The sequence below is a fragment of the Marmota monax genome, unplaced genomic scaffold (assembly GCF_021218885.2).
Source record: "Marmota monax isolate L192 unplaced genomic scaffold, Marmota_monax_Labrador192_F-V1.1 WCK01_AAM20220418_F8-fsc01016, whole genome shotgun sequence".
Lineage (NCBI taxonomy): Eukaryota > Metazoa > Chordata > Mammalia > Rodentia > Sciuridae > Marmota > Marmota monax.
The window spans coordinates 35,138-48,224 of NW_026694245.1; the positions used below are offsets into that span (position 1 = coordinate 35,138).

A 13,087-nucleotide genomic window follows, 5' to 3' on the forward strand; every position below is an offset into this window, starting at 1 on the left:
TGCGGGCGGCGGCTCTGCTCTCTCCTTATTCCAATTGGGGTGTCGTGGCTACCACGCCGGCAGGTCACTGGGCCTGTTCTGGGAGCTGGTGGCGGCTCTGTTCTGCCCCTACTCCAATTGGGGTGACGTGTCTGTCGTACCAGCAGGCCACTGGGCCTGTCCCGCTGGTCGGTCGCAGATCTGCCCACCTTTCGGGCACGGGTGGAGGCTCTGCTTTGCCCCTACTCCAATTGGGGTGTCGTGACTACCCCGCCTGCAGGATGCTGGGTCTGTTCCTGGCAAGGGAGGCGACTCTGCTCTGTCACTACTCCAATTAGGGTGGTGTTTGTACCCCGCCGGCAGGCTCCTGGGCCTGATCCGCCGGTCTGTTGTAGGTCTGCCTACCTTGAAGGCGCGGGCGGCGGATCTGCCCTGCCCCTCCTACCACGCCTGCGGACCCCTGGGCCTGATCTGCAGGTTGATCACTGGTCTGCTCACCCTGCGGGCACGGGTGGCGGTTCCGCTCCACCCCCACTCCAGTTGGGGTCACGTGACCACCACACCGGCAGGGCCTGATCCGGGCGTGGGATAAGGATCTGCTCTGCCCCTACTCGAGTTGGGGTGACGTGTGTACCACACTGGCAGGCCACTGGGCCTGACCCGCCAGGCTGTCACAGGTCTGTTTACCTTGCAAGCGCGAAGGGCGGCTCTGCCCTGCCCCTCCTACCATGCCCATGTACTACTGGGTCGTGGGTCTGCCCACCTGGCGGGTGTGGGTGGCGGCTCCGCTCCGCCCCCTCTCCAATTGGGGTCACGCGGTCACCACGCTGGCGAGCCGCTGGGCCTGCTCCGGGGGCTGGCGGCGGCCCGGCTCCTTCCCTCTGGCTCGAGGACAAATTGAGGAGACTCGGGTGACTGCGCCTCACCCCCCTTACCAGGAGACCAACTGCTTATGTCACCGCTGGTATTGATGAAGATCTCTCCTCCACCGCTTTCTGCTGACATCAGATCTCTGCCATGTTGGTATCCTATGCGAATGGCAGCATTTCGTTCCCCTTGCCAGGCAACCCAAGCAATGGGTGAGTCCTGACCTGCCCTCAGCAGGACCCGGACCGAGACACAGTTTCCGCGGGCTCCTAGCCCCGGTCCAGGGAAGTTCCGGGAGCCGGAACTCGGCCGCGCCGTGCTCGGTGTAAGCTCCTATAAGTGTAAGCTCCAAGAAGCAGCCCCCGCGGGCTCAGTTCCGGGAGCCGGAATTCGGCCGCTTAGTGCTTGGTGTATGCTCTGATAGTAGCAGGGTCCAAGAAGCAGCCTCCGCGGGCTCCGCAGCCCTGAGCCAGGGCGGTTCCGGGACGGTTCCGGGAGCCGGAACTCGGCCGCTCTGTGCTCGGTGTAAGCTCCTATAAGTGTAAGCTCCAAGAAGCAGTCCCCGCGGGCTCAGTTCCGGGAGCTGGAATTCGGCTTCTTGGTGCTTCGTGTTTGCTCTGATATTAGCAGGGTCCAAGAAGCAGCCTCCGCAGGCTCCGCAGCCCGGAGCCAGGGCGGTTCCGGGACGGTTCCGGGAGCCGGAACTTGGCCGCCCCGCGCTCCGTGTTCACTCCGATAAGATCAGATTTTAAGAAGCCCCCAGGCGCTGAACCCTAGCAATCTGTCTGCAAGCCGCAGGTGAATTGCAGCCTGAAATTACCTGTTCTATGGCTGAATGAGCTGCGGTCAGTCAAAAACAGGTGTGGTGACGTCAGTTTACCAACCTGGTGGCTGCTGGCCTCCTCTGTGGTCTGACCAGTGTGGAGAACCGAGATGGACCGCTTCCTTCCCCGTCTCGAACCCAGAATTCAGCCCTGAGTGCGGTGCTTGCGCGTCTGGCAGAAACTGCAGCGCTGTAACCCTGCGTCTCTATCCCAGCGCGCCTTGCAGGCTCTAGCCGCGGGGCGATTTGCTTAATAAGCAGTGTTACCCTCCATGCGACAAACCTCTCGCCTTATAATTCATTTTGATTGCTGGGGCATTATCGGGGCATCCTGCAAAGCTCAACTAATGCAAACCTAATTCTTCTTTAATACTCACCCCAGGAAGAGTTTAACATGAAAACAGTAAGATTTATTTTTCAGTCTGCAGATTATTTTAAACCCTTAGTTGCTAGATTTTCTGCACTTTATATAAGGAAAATAACCAATAATCAGAATGTTCTATTATGTCTTCCTCTATAAAGTGGGTAAGGAAAGACACAGAGATCAGAATGGGCAGCTACAGAGTCTGCAAGGTGACTGCAGGAAATTCAAGCGAGTAGAACAGATGTACCATAACAGCATATACGACAGCGCTTCAGATATATAAGAATTCTACTATCTGTCCTGTAATTTATAAATATTATTTATGTAGCTCTTGATATATATACTTTCATCCACATAATAATCTAATAAGGAAGATAATATTAATTACCCACATTCTAGGAAACAAAACTGGACAGATTAAATAACATGCCCAAGACTCACTCCAAGGTCTGGTCTGACTTTGCATTTATGCTTTTTAACTACTGTACTTTGTGGCTAACCACTGATGAAAAAACCAATCTGTATACTTCTTATCAAGCCCAGTTTTAGCAAGAATCTTGCTAAGTCAGTTTAGCAACAATTTTCCTCTTTTATTATCTGATATCTTGTCAAATTTCCTCATCTTTCTCCATCTCCCAGCTGATATTGATCATGCTGGCATGCCTTAAGCAAAAATCCCCCTAGAATTGATGTCTATTCTTAGTAATTTTCCATACACCAGTGAACTACCACCAAGAACAACTTCCTCTGTGGAATCCTCACTTATTCTGATTATATTTAGAATTAAGTTCATTTCTATATTAAACTTTATCTTCCTCTATTGTAATATCATCACTCCTTTAACTTCTGTCTGGCCCTGGATTTCTTTAATACCATTTAGCAGTGAATCTCAAAGTGTAGTCATCAACAAAATCTAGGAATTAAAGAGAAATTATAAATATTTGTGCCCCACCCAAGACCTAGTGAATAAAAACTCTGGGGATGGGACCCAGAGGTATGTTTTTAACCAGGCCTCCATGTGATTTTGATATTTTGTTTGTTTGTTTTTGTTTTACTAAAGATAACAAATCCATCTCTCACTTTTTCATAGTCAAACTACAAAGCTACATTTTAAGTCTTATTTATAAAAATGTAATGCAAGATTTTGGCATTTCGTTTTGTCTTGTTTCTTATATTGGCAAGAGTTTCCAGTGCCACAGCACTATGTGGGCACCTGTCTCTGCTGCCTTTGGAGACGCCACAACATCTCCATTCAACTCTTCTGAGTTTCCATGTCCTCATGTATCTACCCAGTTTGTCTATCAGAATTGATCCAGTACTGTCTCAGACACATAGCAGATAACTTATATTTGTTAATTAAATAATTATTACACTGGTGGATAAACTCTGGTACAGATTTTAAATTATTATTCTAGGTACAATAAAGTGGGACCATTAATTCTTATTGACATCTGATTGACACAAGTATTAATTTCAAGGCATTGTCATATTGTGGTAAACTATATATGACACATGTAGTCATTAGTCTCTGAAGATGGACCCTTCCAACAACCCATGCTTTGCAGTAATCAGATCTTGTGTAGATGCACTATTTATCTCAAGATGGAGTCATAAAACACCATGCAGTTTCTACATGGGTCTCTTGGAATATGTATTAAGGCAAGCACTAGTCACCATGCAAAAAGTCTATCTTGAGACCTCCATGCTGTAAGGGAGCCCAAAATATCTAATCATGTAGAGAAACTTTATGGAAAAAGAAAAATGCCCTGAAAACCCCAGCTGTTGCAGGCATCCCATGTGAGGCAACTGACATGTGAATTAGGAGGCCATGATGAACTTCCAGCCCTGTTAACCTTCAGGTGACACTAGCTCCATCTGCCGTCATCACCACATTGACTAAATATAATTAAATGGAGTTAAAGGAGAAGTGTGAGCTCTATGTATAATTCATACTCTTTTGCTAGCTTTAGTAGCACATTGGTGTTCTCTACATGTGGACTATAAGTGGTCTTATTGTAAATATGAAAACTAAATTTGCATGGCAGGCAGTGTTGCATATTGCATACTTCAGTCAAGTTAGAAATTTCATTAACAGCACAGGGATTATTTTTATGAGTGTCCATAAAAGAAAAAGGGATAAAATTTGTATCCTGCTTAAAATTTTATAACTGGTATTCCACTGTACATTAAGTAGATCAGTTCCTAATACAGTCCAAGCAAATTCACAAAATGTTGACTCGCATTACTTAACATAAAGAGGCAAAGACTTGTACCTTCTAGTTCTTACTATGACAGCTTGTTCAGAGAGCCAAGTAAATACATGTTACTTTCTTCACTGGGGCTTTCCCTGTGACACCTGGTAGGCTCATTTATTTGGCATAATATAGCTTATATTTGTCAAGTTCCTGATCCTCTAAAATCACCTTTTTTACTAAATTTTTCTCTCTTTTTTCCATATGTCCCTATATATTCTTCAATATATAGAAAGCTAAATGCATAGCCTTATGTACTACGTACCCATTTATCACAAAGTATATATACTAGCTTCAACCTGTACAGCTGAATCATAACATACTTATAGGTAAATGTCACTTCTTAATTTGCTTTTATACTCCCACAGTACCTAGCTTCATGTATTAGAAATTCTTAAACAAATATTTATTCAATGAATGAATGGAACAAATGTATAGTATGTTTGAAAGATACTGTATTCTGTTTCCCAGATCCACATATTTACAGGATTGCTGATAAACTGTAACTGCTCCATTCTGCTGAATCTCTGATTTGTCAGTTGAGCTCTACAATTAATTCTCAAATTCTATTCAATTTATGCAGTGAGCTGGGTTCCTTGGGGATACAGGAGAGGGAAAGTAATATCTTTTTCTTACTCATCTCAAGGTTTGTAACTAAAACCCCTAAAGCAAAAGATAGATTAACAAAAGAAAAGCATAACAAATTTGATGGAAATTTTATGATGTGGGAGCCTTCAGAATGGAAGACTCAAAGACTCAAGAAAAACTATGCATGTTTAGGTTTATCCTTGTTGAGAAATGGACAATCATCTAGAAGTATTACTGGACAAAAAGAGAACATCATCTAATGTTAATAAACTGGAGGTAAGTTAGCAAGGCCTGTGCTTCTTGGAATCTCTCTGTCTTCACTCCTTTCTGCTGGGTATGGACTCTGTCCTATGAGGGTCTTATGACCTACTTTTAGAGGAGGTAGAACAAAGAATTATTTTATGGCCAGCTCTCACACAGAAATACAGAAAATCAGAAAACAAGTTTCAGTGTACCACAACTTGGGGTAGAATGTCCTGCACCCTGTCAGGGACAAGCACTATTTTTAAGCTTGTGATAAAATTGTGGTCACTACCAGACCTATTACTTTCAGTTAATCTTTTGACTTGACTTAAATAACAAATACTCCCAAAGACCCAGCGTTTTTACCTGTGGCAAAGTCCTCCCTTAGGGGAAACATTGGGGAAAATTGTACGGAGTCTTGTGCAAAAGTTATGTCAAAATGGTAATATTGCTACCAAAAAAAAAAGATTAATTTGGCACTCTGTCAGTTCTATAGAACCCTGGGAAAGCAGCATATCCATGGGAATTCTTGAAACATGTTTTTGCATTTTTCAAATCAGGAAGGCTTAATTCTTTCCTAAAACATGATGGGAGATGTGGAGTGGCAGAGAAACACTAACACTTCACATCCTTACAAATTGAATTTGTTAGCCATGGAAGTTACTTCCATCCTGTTAAAGGATGTTCTGCAGCTCAGATTCAGTAAGCACTTGAGTTGTGGTGATGATGTGTTCTCTACAGTTCACTTACTCCTCTTGTTTCAGCCCTGCCATCAAAAAGCCTGCCTCCCATCTCAGATGCCACTTGTGCCATTTAGTACCCTCTGCTTAGCTTCTATTTGCATATCTTCTCTCTGAGAGTAGGGATCACAGCTTATGGATCTTTATATTACATGTAGACTTTAATATATCATGGGGTTTTGTTCATGTCATTACATTATGTCTTTTAGTACACTATCACAATCCTTAAGACACCCTAGAAGCAGTTGTGGATGCCCAAACCATATGCCAATGGGCCCGACCATTATAAAGCACCTAGGACTTTCAGCTGCCAGGAACAACATCTCTTTGCCAAGGGCTTACTTTGGAATCCCATTATGCCTTAGGGCACCACAAGCCAAAGTGCAGGAAAATTGATGTTTATCTTAACATCCTCCCCCAAACCCAGCAGCCTTCAATAATGACTACTGGGAGTTGGTATATATCTATATATCTATCTCTACCTATCTATCTATCTATCTATCTATCTCCCAGCAAATTCTTTTCCTCTAGTAGGATAACTCTGAAACAGGTTCTCTGAATTGACTCCCCAAATTCCCTAGATCAAATTTCAGTGTATCAAAAGCACATGAGGGCTTGTTAGACCAGATTTCCAGGCCCATGTGCAGGCTTTCTGATTCATTTAGCTCAGAGTAGGGCCTAAAATTCTGCATTTCTAACCAGTGTTCCAGTGTTGCTGGGGCTGTTCAATCATGAACCACACTTTGAAAATCTGTTTTTGCTCTTGGTAACTCACATATTAGCCTCGTTGTTACCTGAGATCATCTCACAAATGAAATATTAGACTCTGTCCTTTTGGGGGGCCTGTTTCCAGAGAAAGACACACAATACACTACTACCTAGATTGTTATTCTTAGTATGTTACACATGAGAACCTTGTTGCTTAGAAATTAGGCTACTTGTACCAGATCACACAACTGGAAAATTCTAGTTGTTAATTTCTGCATGATACTCTTTGGTGTAATGTTTTCCCCATATAAAGCACTCTACAAATGTCAGTAGAATTAAATGCAATGGTGTCAATCAACTGTCTCACAAGGATTGAAAACAGAACCAGCTTACTTTGGAAGCCTCAAAAGGTTTCTTGACAAGTACTTCATGTTTTAGAATAGAACCATGCATCTGAAAAGATGACCAGACTTGTTCATGCAAGTCTCCTAACACCTGAGGAGTAGGACTGGCTTGGCTCTGCATTGATACCATGGTCTTCTGGTGAAACTCAGGTCTTCTGTTGCACTCTGAAAACTCAAAAAGATAGCCCAGAGAAGTTTATAGCTGCTTGACAGCTGGAGTCCGAAAATCCTAATGCCCCCCTCTGGAGATAATCAGACCCACTGACTGCTATCACTACTGTACTTTGATTCCTTATTTTATATTAGCGAAGACTACAGATCCATCTCTTCTCTCCAATATGTATCATCTTTATCTCAGTTCACCACTCTTAAAGAATTTTGTTGTATCGCTATTTTTTTGCTTCTGCTATTTGTGGATGATGGGGACTTTTTCCCCACACAAAACAAAGCATATGTTGTAGTTTTTGAGTGGTTTTATGATTCGTTCACTCTACTCTTTCAAGAGTCTGTCAAAAATTTAGAGATGGTTGAATACTCAAAGCTCAAAATGAGATAGGACTCTGGCTTCACAGATCAGTCAATCACTGAGCACTGGGTGCCCAGAGAGAATTGTACATAACAGGAAAATAATATGTAATTTTGTGAACAATTCACTTTATTAGTTTCCTTGGGATTAAGCCTGTACCATCTATAGTACCTTTGACAGCAAAGAAAAAAAATGGAAAAACTATGTGCAATTTTTATAACTTATTCTGTATAGAATTGAATTTGAACTAAATTGTTTGGTAAAGCTAAAAAAATTTGTTTTTTGTTTTTTTTTGTTTTTTTTTAATTTTTTTTATTGGTTGTTCAAAACATTATAAAGCTCTTGACATATCATATTTCATACATTAGATTCAAGTTGGTTATGAACTCCCAATTTTACCCCAAATACAGATTGCAGAATCACATCGGTTACACATCCACATTATTACATAATGCCCTATTAGTAACTGTTGTATTCTGCTACCTTTCCTATCCTCTACCATCCCCCCTCCCTCCCCTCCCATCTTCTCTCTCTACCCCATCCACTGTAATTCATATCTCTCCTTGTTTATTTTCCCATTCCCCTCACAACCTCTTATATGTAATTTTGTATAACAATGAGGGTCTCCCTCCATTACCATGCAATTTCCCTTTTCTCTCCCTTTCCATCCCACCTCATGTATCTGTTTAATGTTAATCTTTTCTTCCTGCTCTTCCTCCCTGCTCTGTTCTTAGTTGCTCTCATTATATCAAAGAAGACATTTGGTATTTGTTTTTTAGGGATTGGCTAGCTTCACTAAGCATAATCTGCTCTAGTGCCATCCATTTCCCTGCAAATTCTATGATTTTGTCATTTTTTAGTGCTGCGTAATACTCCATGGTGTATAAATGCCACATTTTTTTTATCCATTCATCTATTGAAGGGCATCTGGGTTGGTTCCACAGTCTAGCAATTGTGAATTGTGCTGCTATGAACATCGATGTAGCAGTATCCCTGTAGTACGCTCTTTTAAGGTCTTCAGGGAAAAGTCCAAGAAGGGCAATAGCTGGGTCAAATGGTGGTTCCATTCCCAGCTTTCCCAGGAGTCTCCATACTGTTTTCCAGATTGGCCGCACCAGTTTGCAGTCCCACCAGCAATGTACAAGAGTACCCTTTTCCCCACATCCTCTCCAGCATTTGTTGTTGTTTGACTTCATAATGGCTGCCAATCTTACTGGAGTGAGATGGTATCTTAGGGTGGTTTTGATTTGCATTTCTCTGACTGCTAGAGATGGTGAGCATTTTTTCATGTACTTGTTGATTGATTGTATGTCCTCCTCTGAGAAGTGTCTGTTCAGGTCTTTGGCCCATTTGTTGATTGGGTTATTTGTTTTCTTATTGTTTAATTTTTTGAGTTCTTTGTATACTCTGGATATTAGGGCTCTATCTGAAGTGTGAGGAGTAAAAATTTGTTCCCATGATGTAGGCTCCCTATTTACCTCTTTTATTGTTTCTCTTGCTGAGAGAAAACTTTTCAGTTTAAGTAAGTCCCATTTGTTGATTTTTGTTATCAACTTTTGTGCTATGGGTGTCCTATTAAGGAATTTGGAGCCCGACCCTACAATATGTAGATCGGAGCCAACTTTTTCTTCTATCAGACGCAGAGTCTCTGATTTGATATCCAGCTCCTTGATCCACTTTGAGTTAACTTTTGTGCATGGCGAGAGGAGGGGATTCAGTTTCATTTTGTTGCATATTGATTTCCAGTTTTCCCAGCACCATTTGTTGAAGATGCTATCCTCCCTCCATTGCATGCTTTTAGCTCCTTTATCAAATATAAGATAGTTGTAGTTTTGTGGATTAGTCTCTGTGTCCTCTATTCTGTACCATTGGTCCACCCTCCTGTTTTGGTACCACTACCATGCTGTTTTTGTTACTATTGCTCTGTAATATAGTTTTAAGTCTGGTATCGCTATACCGCCTGATTCACACTTCCTGCTTAGAATTGCTTTTGCTATTCTGGGTCTTTTATTTTTCCATATGAATTTCATGATTGCTTTATCCATTTCTACAAGAAATGCCTTTGGGATTTTGATTGGCATTGCATTAAACCTATAGAGAACTTTTGGTAATATCGCCATTTTGATGATGTTAGTTCTGCCTATCCATGAACAGGGTATATTTTTCCATCTTCTAAGATCTTCTTCTACTTCTCTTTTTAGGGTTTTGTAGTTTTCATTATATAAATCTTTCACCTCTTTTGTTAGGTTGATTCCCAAGTATTTTATTTTTTTTGAGGATATTGTGAATGGAGTGTTTTTCCTCATTTCCGTTTCAGAAGTTTTGTCGCTGATATACAGAAATGCCTTTGATTTATGCATGTTGATTTTATATCCTGCCACTTTGCTGAATTCATTTATTAGTTCTAGTAGTTTTTTTGTAGACCCTTTTGGGTCTTCTAGGTATAGAATCATGGTTGATGATGGTTGATATATTCTATATATGTCAGTTAAGTCTAGGTTGTTGATTGTGATATTGAGTTCTATAGTTTCTTTATTCAGCTTTTGTTTGGAGGATCTGTCCAATTGTGAGAGAGGTGTGTTGAAGTCACCCATAATTATTGTGTTGTGGTCTATTTGATTCTTGAACTTGAGGAGAATTTGTTTTATGAACGTCGCAGCACCATTATTTGGTGCATAAATATTGATAATTGTTATGTCTTGTTGGTGAATGGTTCCTTTTAACAGTATATAATGTCCTTCCTTATCCCTTTTGATTAATTTAGTCTTGAAGTCAATTTTATTCGGTATGAGGATGGCCACCCCTGCTTGCTTACGAGGACCGTGTGCATGGTATATTTTTTCCCAACCTTTCACCTTCAGCCTGTGTATGTCTTTTCCAATCAGATGTGTCTCCTGGAGGCAGCATATTGTTGGATTTGTTTTTTTAATCCATGTTACCAGCCTATGTCGCTTTATTGGAGAGTTTAAGCCATTAATGTTTAGAGTTACTATTGATATATGGTTTGTAATTCCAGCCATGTTTGATTATTTATCTTCTTTTTTTTTTTTTTAATTTAGTTTGTTTCTCCATGGTTAGCTTTCCCCCCGCCCTCTGTCTTTATAGAGGCACTTCCCACTGATGGTTTTGGTTATTGTTTTTCATTTCTTCCTTGTGCAGTGTTTTGCTCAAGATGCTTTGCAATGCTGGTTTTCTGGCTGCAACTTCTTTTAGCTTTTGTTTATCATGAAAGATTTTTATTTCGTTATCATACCTGAAGCTTAATTTTGCTGGATACAGAATTCTTGGTTGGCATCCATTGTCTTTCAGTGTTTGAAATACGTTGTTCCAGGATCTTCTCGCTTTCAGCGTCTGTGATGAAAAATCCGTTGTTAACCTTATTGGTTTACCCCTGAATGTAATCTGCCTCCTTTCTCTTGTAGCTTTTAGTATTTTCTCTTTGTTCTGTATATTGGATATCTTCATAACAATGTGTCTTGGCGTTGGTATACTGTGATTTTGTGTGCTCGGTGTCCTGTATGCATCTACAATTTGTATATCCGTTTCCTTTTTTATTTCTGGAAAGTTTTCTGTAATTATTTCTTTCAGCAGGTTACTCATTCCCTTGGTTTGAATCTCTGTACCTTCTTCTATCCCGATGACTCGTAGGTTTGGTTTCTTTATGTTATCCCATATCTCTTGGATGTTTTTCTCGTGGTTTTTAACCAGCCTTTCTGAGTTGGCTAGGCTCTTTTCAAGATGATATATTTTGTCTTCATTATCTGATGTTCTGGCTTCTACTTGCTCCACTCTGTTAGTGATACTCTCAATTGAGTTTTTAATTTGGTTTATCGTTTCCTTCATTTCTAGAATTATTGTTTGGTTTTTTTTTATAATCTCAATCTCCTGATAAAGATGCTTAACTTCTTCTTTTATCTGTCTATGTAATTCATTTTCAAAGTGTTCTTTCACTGTTTGGATTTGCTGTCTCGTATCTTCTTTAAGGTTCCATTCCATCTGTCTAAGATATTCCTTGAGTTCTTTATATGACCATTTTTCTGCTGACTCTAGGTCCTCCTGAATATTTAGGCTGTCCTTCATTGTTTGTACTCCTTTTCTTCCTTGCTTTTTTATGCTGCTCATGTTACTTCTTGTTCTGTTTGACTGCTGAGTTACTGTTTACTCTTATAGATTTATTTGATGCTTGAGAGGAAAGATATTAGAAGGGAAGGGAAGAAGTCACTAAAGAGAATGAGAGTAGGCAGGTAGAATTCAAGGAAGGGGGAATAAGAAGATTGAAAAGAAATGAAAAGACAAAAGAAACAAGAATAACAAAGATTAGATAATAAAGAAAGAAAAGACGAAAAAAAAATTTTAACAAAAATAATAGTGATAATAAAAAATGAAAATTAAAATTAAAAAAAATAATAATAATAAAATTAAAAAAAATTAAAAAAAATAGAAACATTGAAAAAAAAATTAAAGAACAACAACAAATAAAAATTGAAAATGAAAGAAAAAGAAGAAAAAAAAAGAAAAAGAAAAGAAAAAAAATGATAATAATAATAATAATAAATGCAGTCCTAGAGTTCTATTAACTTCTCTTCCAGTAGGTGGAGCTGTGCCCACTGGGCCAAGCTTCTCCTCTCAATAGGTGGGAACCATTCACTGTGCAGCAGCTCTTTCTCCTAGACTGGGCGGGTCTCCAATCCTGAGTGTCTAGGGCCTTGTCTTGTGTTTCCTCAAGCCAGGCCGTGCTCACCTGTGGCGCTCACCACAATACTGGCTACACGCCAGGTCTGCTGCTCCTGGGAGCCCTGTTTTCATGAACACCTGGGCTCACTCTCCCTGTTTGCCTCCCTCAGACCCTAAGTTTGTAGAGCTTGGGGCTGAGATCCCCCAGCGAATTTGCTTGCCCTCCTGTAGCCACGCCCCCGGTAGCTGGTGCAAGAGACCTCAGTTGTCAGCACTGGTGGGAGCGGTAGCCGGGAGTTCCGCGCCGCGAGTCCCGCGCCACTCCTGATTCCCTCGGTCTGGTTATTGCGTTCACAGGAGAGCTGGGAGTGGCCCTTAAGGTTTCCCCGCTGTGTGGAGAGAGATGGCTAGGGGATTACACACCTGTCGCGCTGGTTTCACTGCAGTTATCTCCTCCGCCCGTGACGCCATTTCTCTGCCATGGTGATATCCCATGCAAATGGTGACCGTTCGTTCCCTTTGCCGGATGACCAATGCAACGGGTGGGTCCTGACTGTCTCTCCCAATCCCCGTTTCAGTCCTGTGGCCACTGCCTATGAAGGCTCGGTTGGCTTTTACCTCTGTAAGTTCCTAAGGGCTGGCCAATTATTTCAGCGGGATCGTTAGTGCTGAGTCACACGAAGCAGGCGAACCGGAGCTTAATTGCCTCCGATTCGGGCTCTGTGTGTGTGTTCTGAGGGGCCCAGCCTGTACACCCCAGATCCACGTCAGCTCAGCATTGCCTAGTGATCCTGAGCAAACAGCATTTAGACAGTTTACGGCTCCCTATGCCCACGCAGTTGAAGATGTCAGAGACTTGATCTCTCTGCGCCTGCCACCATGTTACATCTCCTCAGTAATATTCATGTTGCCCTTACAG

The 13,087-nt window shown here is 41.6% G+C and overlaps 1 long non-coding RNA gene across 1 annotated transcript in view; it reads left to right on the forward strand.

Moving 5' to 3' along the window:
* The first annotated feature begins 360 nt into the window (after nucleotides 1-360).
* The window catches only part of LOC131425031 (uncharacterized), a 54,538-nt gene continuing 41,811 nt past the window's right edge, over nucleotides 361-13,087 (forward strand). The window contains exon 1 of the long non-coding RNA XR_009228831.1: nucleotides 361-5,149. This is a non-coding gene — a long non-coding RNA (uncharacterized LOC131425031). The remainder of the gene's footprint in view (nucleotides 5,150-13,087) is intronic.